The 9,788-nt window shown below is 40.5% G+C and overlaps 1 long non-coding RNA gene across 5 annotated transcripts in view; it reads right to left on the minus strand.

The window, feature by feature from the left end:
* Window positions 1-9,103, minus strand: part of LOC310703527 — a 42,074-nt gene extending 32,971 nt beyond the window's left edge. For 4 of the 5 annotated variants that reach the window (XR_014524219.1, XR_014524220.1, XR_014524221.1 and 1 more), the window contains exons 1-2: window positions 8,997-9,103; window positions 7,518-7,617 (exon numbers count right to left, since the gene is read on the minus strand). This is a non-coding gene — a long non-coding RNA (uncharacterized lncRNA). Of the gene's footprint in view, window positions 1-5,057; window positions 5,149-7,517; window positions 7,618-8,996 lie in introns of those variants that run through there. The other variant, XR_014524223.1, reaches the window with a different exon arrangement.
* Window positions 9,104-9,788: the final 685 nt, after the last annotated feature.

Here is a 9,788-nt window from a genome sequence, read left to right on the forward strand (position 1 = left end):
ACCCTTGCAGAATTCAACAAGAAGGAGGCCAATACTAGACTGCGTTGGCTCCACCTGTCATTGACTCTGGCTCCACCTAGTGTTGGCCTTCCTGCCTCCTGCCCTACCAGTCCCAAAGGGCACCAGACATCCCTGCACCATTTTACTTGAGCCATAACTGGTGTCCAATTGTTTGCAAAAAGAGAGACTCCCCTGCCTTAGCACCAACTAATTAATAAAACACACACATCCATTATTTACAGCTATATCAATACAGCTATAGAGAGAGCATACCACTGACAAGCCGCTGTGTGTGTTTAATTGCTTATTTCACATTCTTTAAAACATGATGGCAATACAAAACATCTCTCCCTGCTCTGTGTTTGTATGTTTTGCACTCTCACAAGACAATAAAAACAACCCAGTGTCCCCCAGCCACTCTATTTACAGCTAATTTCCAAGAAGGGCAGAGCAGAAGCAATAAAGCATTTAAAACACACAGCCGCAATCTTTATTTACAATGTATGTTTGCTGAGAACTGTGTCTAGCAATGTTGCAGAAACTCATCTTGAATGGATACCTGCAGCACTCTAGTGGCCAGTCTTCAAAAATGCAGCATTACAGTGAAAGTGAGGCAAAAATGATCAAGAGCTTCTTTTGTATATATGTTACAAAAAGACTGCAATTATATCACACAGTTATCTAGGAGTAAGTCCCATTGAAGTCGATGGGGCTTGCTTCTGAGGACACATGTACATTAACAACATTGTGAATGTATTAAAACAAATATGGAAACATATTTGAAATGTTTTATCAGGCCCAGATAACATTTGAGCTTTGCTCAGGGTGTCATATTACCAAAGTCCACCCCAGTCTCAGTGATTGCTAACATTCACCTGTGAATCTCAATGTTCACCAAATTTTGGGCATTTAGTGTAAGACACTGATGCACATTTAATCATTTGATATTAGGTGACACATCTGAAAACATGTGATGTTATCATTTCTCCAGAGTGATTCAGCTGAGTCAAACACTTAATGACAGCAAGTTTTCTCTTCTGCATGTGAATTCAAAGCTATTTTGAGTGAAAATTGTTTTATTTTGCAACAATTCAGCAACTTGATGTTTCATCAGGATGACTAAATTCCTGAGTGTTTTACATAACTCACTTCACTTTACCAAATGTCTGTATAAGGTGAGAAGCAGAATTTCTGTCCATAACAGGAATATTAATCTTTTTTTAAGCCAATGCAACATATTTTCCAACTCAGGTGATGCCTGGTTAATATAATGAATCTTCTACTACTTCCCTTGGGAGGCTATTAAATAACCAAATAGTTCTCTCAATCACCAAGTCTTTAAATATTCAGCTGTTTTTTTCTGCTTTAATTTTGTTCCATTTATCTAACTGGCATTGCAAAACTCCCCAAAAGCATTTAAGATCTTTTATAAAAGGAAAAGTGGTTCAAAGAGATTTGGCACTATTTTAATGTGGAATTCTTTCCCTAGATGCACATGAATACTCTTTCCATGGCTAGAATAATCTGGTACCCAATTTAGCTATGAGAATTAGGATATGGTTTGATTGATTGACCTTTTATCTACAAACCTGTGGGGAAGCTGAAAGGAAGGCAATAGTAATGTATTATTCAAAAAGGATAATTGCACGGTAATAACACATAGATAAAAGGTCCAAAATAATATAATTGTAACAGTGAGACAACTGTCTAGGCCAATGATTGCCATCCTTTTTGGGCCCATGGACACATTTGCAAACTGAGGAAATTGTCTATTCTTCTCTCTCTCACCAACCCACCCACCTCCTAGTCTATTGGCTAAAAAGCATGTTTCTTTCAAACCTAATTTCACAGGGTAGGAGACACTCTGCAGGCCTCAGTGAAGGCCTTTTGAGGTACACGTGTATCCATTAATGCCATGTTTGTGACCCTTGCTCTAGGCAATCCAGCTAGGAAGAGGAGGATGGTGATAATGTGATAGCAGAAGGCAAAAGTCCTCTAGGGATGTGATCTTTAATAAACGTACTACTTGAGATCTCCATACTTAAGAGCACACTTCAATGAATGTGATTGTTCATATATGTAAACTAACAACCTTTCTCTCCATGATACTTTGCCTCTCAGCCTTTTTGATTGCAAACAAACAAAACACAGCAGAAAACTGTCACCAAACAGCTAAAGTTTTACCCCAGGTTTCATTTTCTTCTTGAATCAACATGGCCTCACTTCTTTGTACTTCCTGCTATCATTTAACCCTCCTGATCCTCCATATTGCTTCTGTAAGGCCTGTGCTCTCTTTTCAGCTTTACCTTATCCACTGTACTTGAATTATAACTCCTCTGGGCAGGGAGCAATTCATTGTATGTGTAAGGGTCGCAAGCAGGTTAAGAACCTTTTAAGTCCGCCTTCCCAACCCAGGTGCCTTCTGAATGTTTGGGACTACAATTTCCATTAGTTCCAGCCAACAAGGCCAGTGGTCAGGAAAGTTGGGAACTGTAGTCCAAAACATCTGGAGGGCACCAGGTTGGGTTAGGCAGCTTTGACGTCTGGATAAGAATGCTGATTTGTTTTTTGTTTGTCTGTTTATTAAATATTTCTTGGTTTACAAAAGTGCAGTGGCACATTGGTTTACCAACTTAATCCATTCCAGAAGTCCATTCTTAAACCAAAGCGTTCTTAAACCAAGGCGTGCTTTCCCATAGCAGTGGGGGACTCAATTTACAAATGGAACACACTCAACAGGAAGCGAAACATGTTATTATTCCAAGGCAAGGTTCACAAACCAAAACACCTACTTCCAGGTTTGCAGTGTTCTTAATTCAAGTTGTTCATAAACTATGCTGTTCTTAAACCAAGGTACCACTGTATGTGCAATGTCTCTTTTTTCAAGTTACATTTTCTACAGATCAGTTTCATTTGTTGAGACATTAGTGTTACATTAGGAAGAAAAGGGGGAAAGAGGTGGAGGGTGCCTGATGAGTGAGGGTGGGGTTGGGTGGTGATGTTTCTATTCTACTTAATGTATGTGTGGGGTTTTGTATCAGCATCGCTTGTGCAGCTTCTCTTTGCTATTCGCTTGTGTTCTTTTGGTGGTGAGAGAGGTTGGGGTAGGCCTAGGTTGTGGTTGCTTGTTTGTGATTGGCTGTGGTGAACTTTGTTTTCATATTTGAGTGGTGTGTGTGTGTGTTTTTGTATCAGGTTAGCCATATTGATTCATATGCTGTTGGCGGATTCTTGTCGTTGTCTTGTTGGGCTGTTTATGTGATAAAGGGGAGCCATACTGGGGTGAAGGTGTCTTCTATTTGTCCCCATGTCAGTTTTAGTTTATTGGTTAGTTTTTCTAATAAGGCTGTTTCCCATACTATTTGATACCATTGGTCCATGCTTACTCCTGACAGGTCTCTCCAGTGTCTAGCTATGATGTTTCTGGCTGCTGAGGGTAGGTTTACCCCACATGTTATAATTTACCTTTACTGGAAGGCAACTATAGGTGTTAATCCAGAGAAAAGGACAGAAAGGAGAAACCCTCAAACAGGGCTGGATGTGGATGTGGAGAGAGGCAGAGCAACAGAAATCCAGTTTGCTCTCTTCCAGTGCTTTGATTTCCTCCCAAGCTTCTTATTCCCCACACAAACGGCAACTTCTGATGATAGCAAAATGAATACAACCCTGCCTTTTAAAATAAGCTACAAATGAAACAACAAAAAAGGCCCAGACAAAATCCATCTCGACACCTGCCCACCTGTCAGCTACATAAAACCAATCTGCTGAAGCAATAGACATCAGCCGCTGAAGCAAGCCCACTACAAAAGGAAATAAGTTACAGTTTTCTTCAGACATTTTAGTCATTCATCTCCCCTAAGCCCCTGCGGAATAAGCTCTACCTGTAATGTGAGACACTACTAGAATCTCTGCTTCACCCAATGATAGTAGCAATCTATTGTTTCTGAACTATGTTGTCCCTTGAGTTATATCTCAGCTCATGCATTTTTGATCTGTGTGACAATCGTTGTAGCATCACGCCTACAGCAGAGGAAATAAGACATTGCTGCTACGGTTTCTGAGTTTCTTCAACATTTTGCTGCAGCCTCATATAAAATGCAATCAATTAAACAACAATAAAACCAAGGCAAAAACTGGAAAGCAGCTATATCTAGTTCAGACTGGGATCCAGAATATACACCTGTATTTGAAGCAGTATATGGTGAAGCAGAGTTTCATGTGTGTAAACACACAGGGACACATAGTGGACACATCCTGGTGCATGCTGACTGGTGGCCTCCCAATAACAATGAATGTTTTCTGAACATATGTCACCTTTTCAAATGTGATGGTATTTGCCACTGCTGAGTGCCAGTGCAATGTAGTGATAAGTTGACTTAAGACCAGTAAGACCTGGTCATCCTCAGCACCAGCCTTAGAGAGGAGCTGCAGCTTATTTGGTTAGCTCCACCTTCAGTTCTACGTGGAGCTGCCCTTGGCCTGGTTGAGAGGCTCCAGCTGAGGCCAAACTATTGATGGGGACAGACTATCACCAGTGCATAACTCTGGTGCTTAAATGCTTACATTGACTGGTCATAAACTACCAGACCATGTTCAGGGTTCTTGTATTAATTTACAAGGTATTTAATAACATGGGTCCAGGATACCTCAGAGAGTGCCGTGCTTCAAATTCCTGGCCTCATCCCACAAAGAGGGGATCCCCCTCCTCAAAGTATGATGACAGATCTCTTAGGAAGAAAGAGTTAGTTAGACATAGCCACATGGCAGAGGGGTTCATGAAGAGAAGACCCAGCACAAGCTGCTTGAATTTGAAACCAGGCAGTAGATTCCCATATCATTGGGCAAACCTTTAGATTCACTTTCTTAGCTTTTTGAACAAGTTCAGAATCCTTGCAGTTGGCAATGAAAGTGAAAGAATGGCAGACCAAAAACAGCAGACTGCTAATATTTCCCCCTACCAGACTGCCAGGAGAATCAGAGTTTCAGTTTATTCTCCAGCATATAAAAGACCAAGTATCCACACAAAGCATCTGAAGATACTTCACCACTGTGACCTACTTGCAGCAGGAGCAGAAGGACAATGGTTTTGGAATAATATCTGATTGTAGCATGCCTGCTGTCAATGAATCCTTTCGAAAGGGCATCCTTCTAAAAGAAATGAAAATGCAGGACTGCTGAGGTATTGCTTTGAAGAAAAGTCCAAGATACAGAACAGTATTTTATACAATAGTTTCTTCACACTACCATTCATTGTTTGGTTAGAAAAATGGGGTTATTTTCTAGATGATTTCTCTTTCCAAGTCAATGTAAGCACTTCTACTCATGAAAGGTAGGGCCCCAGGTTTCTTCTAATCTACTTACACACACATTGCAGCCATTCATAAAAGGTGCACCTAAGGAGTCCTAGGGAACCCTTTGGAACTGAATGTAATTCAATAGAGGGCTGTAGTGGATGGCGGTGCCCAGCCTTGTGTGAGTGGAAGTGTTTTCTGTTAGTGCAACACCAGTGCTGGATACAACCCTTAACTCCATGTCTTCCCCCACTACGTACCCTCCAGATGCTTCAGACTACAAATCTCATCTGTGATGGTGCTGGCTAGGTCTGTCATTCAAAACATTTGGAGGACACCAGGTTGGGGAAGGCTGCCCTAGCATATTACGCCCTCTCCCATTCCAGTTAATAGAAGTGCAATATCTTCTGCATTACCAAACAAAGAGAAATGGCATGACTACCTCCACAGTACAACTACAGGGTTCATGTGATGGGAAAGGGTGGAAACATGTAGGTTGATCTGATTTCCCTTTTAGGAAAGGTCTGGTTTAAAAATGCATGCAACTCGAAAGCTTTCTACTAATTTTCCATGAAGTAAAATATATTTATAGAGTAAGAATAGGAAAATCAAATCAACAAATGTTCTGAAAGTGGACTCCTCAGAGGAAAATGGCTAGAATCACAAATACGTAATCTTGACCTGCAAACAATAGAAAACTTCATAACACCATTTATGATAGGCACGCTTACACCAGACCAACACTCATTCCTCAATAGCTCAATACAAGAATCGGAGATATTGACCATTATCAAAAGGCTGAAACATGGGAAATCCCCAGGTCCCGGTGGATTCAGTGCTACATTCTACAAAAAGTTTAACGTTGAACTTGCTCCATGGCTCACTGACCATTTTAACAACATACTTGAAGGCAGTCCTATTACTGAATGCTGGAGACACTCCAAGACAGTGTTCCTATGTAAACCTGATAAGGACCCAACTCTTGTAGGATATTGGTTTCCTTAAATAATTAGGATGTAAAAATATTGTCAGCGCTAATGGTAAAGAGGTTGAATGGTTTATAGGCACACTGACATCCCCAATCAAACAGGAGCAACACATATCATACTCTTTCTGCTGAGCCTTGAACACCACCCATAATTTCCCCCCAAGCAGAATCCAGGCAGTCTTCATTTCCTTGGATACATTCAAGGCCTTCAACAGAGTTGAATGGAGCTTTATTAAATTTTTGTTAAACAAAATGATTTGAGGGGAGGGGGGAATTCCTCCACTTTGTAGACAAAATGTATTTAAAAAACACACCTCAGAAACAATCTAATGAATGGACTCAGCTCCTTGGCAATCCGGCTACAGCAAGGTACTAAACAAAGTTGCCTGTTGTCCCCCGCAACTCTTTGCACTAGTGATCAAAACCCTGGCAAACAAGATCAGAAATGGTGGCAACATTTAAGGCATAACATCAGGAAAATGCTCACATACCAGCAATCTGTTTGCAAATGATGTCTTAATAATGGCAGAAAATCCCAGTCGAGCCTAGCCAGCTCTTCAATCCATTTTACAGCAGTTTCATGCAGCAGCAAGACTCAAAGCAAATAATTCGAATTCCACAATAATGACCTTCAATATTCTTAGAGAAGCAAAAAACAACAACAAAAAACAAAAACACAAAAACCCCACCTGCAAACCTTGTGTGGCTTCCAGCCATGTTGTGGGTGGTTCAGATATGTGGGGGTGATGCTAACTAAAGATTTAAAGTATCTGTACAAAAGAAATCACGCCAGTCTTGCTTCCAAACTAAAATCTGACCTTTGCAGGTGCAGATGGAAACATAGTCCTTTCATGGCTTGGTCACATTGCCATCCTCAAAACGACCACCGTACCTTGCTTTCTATTTTTACTCCAAGTTCTGCCAATAGGCATTCCAACCAAGATCCTCAAGAAGTAGTAACACGCAATGGAACTCTACACCAACAAAGGCAAGCACAACAAATCAGCCAAAATTACTCTCTATAGACTTAGCTCTAGAGAAAGCCTCAGCTTTCCTAACTTACAGTTTTATTTCGACACCTTCCAACTAAAGCAAATGCTCCACATCATCAGAGGTTCGGACATTCCCTGGATAAGAATGGAGTCCTCACCGCAATAATTAACAATACAAGGCCTTCCTTTATTGCCCATGTCCTGGAATGCAGTCAAGAAAATTAAAATTCCATTCTTAAGACTTACCTTCTTGGTCTGGAAATGTTGAGCTCCTCTTCTGGCACCCCTTCCATCTATGGCTTTCCCTTTCCTCAACCGTCTGAGCTTTTGACAAGAGGATAAGTATCTATAATATAAATAATGGGTATTCAGACTTCACAATCTTCTTCCTAGAGGCAAATCCATTGAAAAAGAAGCACTAGCAGTCGGGCATCTTGGTTGCGGGATTTACCAATTTGTTCATTTGCACACAAACTCTACAACCAAGTACAACCTCTGATATCTCAAACTACATTTGAACACCTCTGCCCCTGCCCTGGACTAGAAAAGGATAGCTTCCCAAATTTATAAACTCCTGTTTGACCTACAGGTGGGATCCATCTACAACTCTTAGATCCCAGTGGGATCATTTGTTGCACTTTTATCATTTCACTTACACTTTTTAAAACCAGCATTCCATGTTTAGTCTTTAAGAGCACGGTGATATTCAATAGTACTACAGTGGTACCTTGGGTTATAGACGCTTCAGGTTACAGACTCCACTAACCCAGAAATATTACCTCGGGTTAAGAACTTTGCTTCAGGATGAGAACAGAAATCGTGCACCAGTGGTGCGGCAGCAGCAGCAGGAGGCCCCATTAGCTAAAGTGGTGCTTCAGTTTAAGAACCGTTTCAGGTTAAGAACAGACCTCCAGAACGAATTAAGTTCTTAACCCGAGGTACCACTGTACTACATAATGGAAGTTTTCTTTCTGCTTCAAGTGGAACAGAGAGATGCTTCACTCCCAATGGTGCAGCGGGATTAGTCACGTGGTCAAATCTAAATGCAAAGCAGCTTGGGATTTCAGGTGTTAGCCTCACTGACATCAAAATGAAAAGGTAAAAGGTATATTGCTTAAGCATTATTTTACAGTTGCAGCCTTTGTTTGATTGTTCTGCAAAATCTTCCACTTATACAGAACCAACAGTTTATATTTGTCCATATTAGACTGCTCCCGGTGAGAGAATATAACATCCTGATTGTATGACTGTGAATCTCCATTTCAATTTTTACATTTTTTAAAATTACCTGTTTGCTTGGTTTCCACAGTATTTTCTGTTGCATCAAATAAAAATAATCCTTCTTATTTCCTCTTTCCCGCTATGAAAAATACGGGCAATATAATAGAGCTCAGATAACATGCTATGAGGAATTGTACACATTTAAATGAAGGCATATACTTCAAATCCAGAATCCTAGTTAAGTGGTCTCAGGAACCTCGACTCATTCATCTCACCCTGGCTGAGAGAAAAATAGTACAGTGTCTTGTGAATATGCAAATTACTGAGTATTAATTACCTCCAGCAGCCATATATTCCAAGTTTAAGTGTTAGAACTCAGCCAAGGCAATAAGACCAAATCAGGTCTGTCTTCGTAATTTACATTTTTATAGTTCTTCCTAAAGCAATCCAGAATTGACTTTTACTGCCATGAGAGGGCATAAGCTAGTATATAAATGTACTTACTACACTTGTTATAGATGTTGCTTTTAAACAGGGCTACACTATTCAACTGTTTTAAACACTGTGTAACATCCTGGAGTAAAAACTAGCACCGGTGAAAGTAGAGCACCTGAAGGAACAATAAAATGAGTAACCAATCAGTCCTGTGCATGTAAAATCCCACAGGTCTGATAGGGGCATAACCCTACATTATAGTACAAAGGCTTGCAGCTAAACTCCCAACAACTGAGAGGAGATCAAGGGCAGTGCTACACATTGCTTCATCAAACTGTGTTCCAAAATGTTAATGTACCCTGGAAGTCATTGTGGTGTATTGGTTAGTGTGTCAGGCTGGGAGAGCAGGGTTCAAAGACCCACTCAGCCATGACCACCTTTCATCGAAAGATCACAGGCTGGGAACAACATAAAAATGTGTTGATCTCAGACTGAGCCTCATAGCAGCTTCAACTCACAATAGGTAGCTGCACTTTCACTGAGAGGTGTTTCTCCATTTAAAGGAGTCCAGTCTTCTACAGGTGTTTACTGGATGAAGGGTGGTATACAAATTAAATAAATAAATAATAAAAATGCACAGCATCTCTAAACTGATTTAGAATTGCTAGAGGACTTCAGGATAATTATGCTTGAGTCATAAGTATATCTCCTACAGTGCAAGTTATGAGCCAGGAAAATTGCAAGATTCAGTTCCGTCATTAATCTTCACCTCTCCTTCACCTGCAATATGGGGATAATAGCACTGACCCACCTTATAGGAATAAGGACTGTTATAAGAATTGCTAGGATTACAGATGTGAA

This window comes from Podarcis liolepis, assembly GCF_965112155.1.
Source record: "Podarcis liolepis genome assembly, chromosome: 3".
NCBI lineage: Eukaryota > Metazoa > Chordata > Lepidosauria > Squamata > Lacertidae > Podarcis > Podarcis liolepis.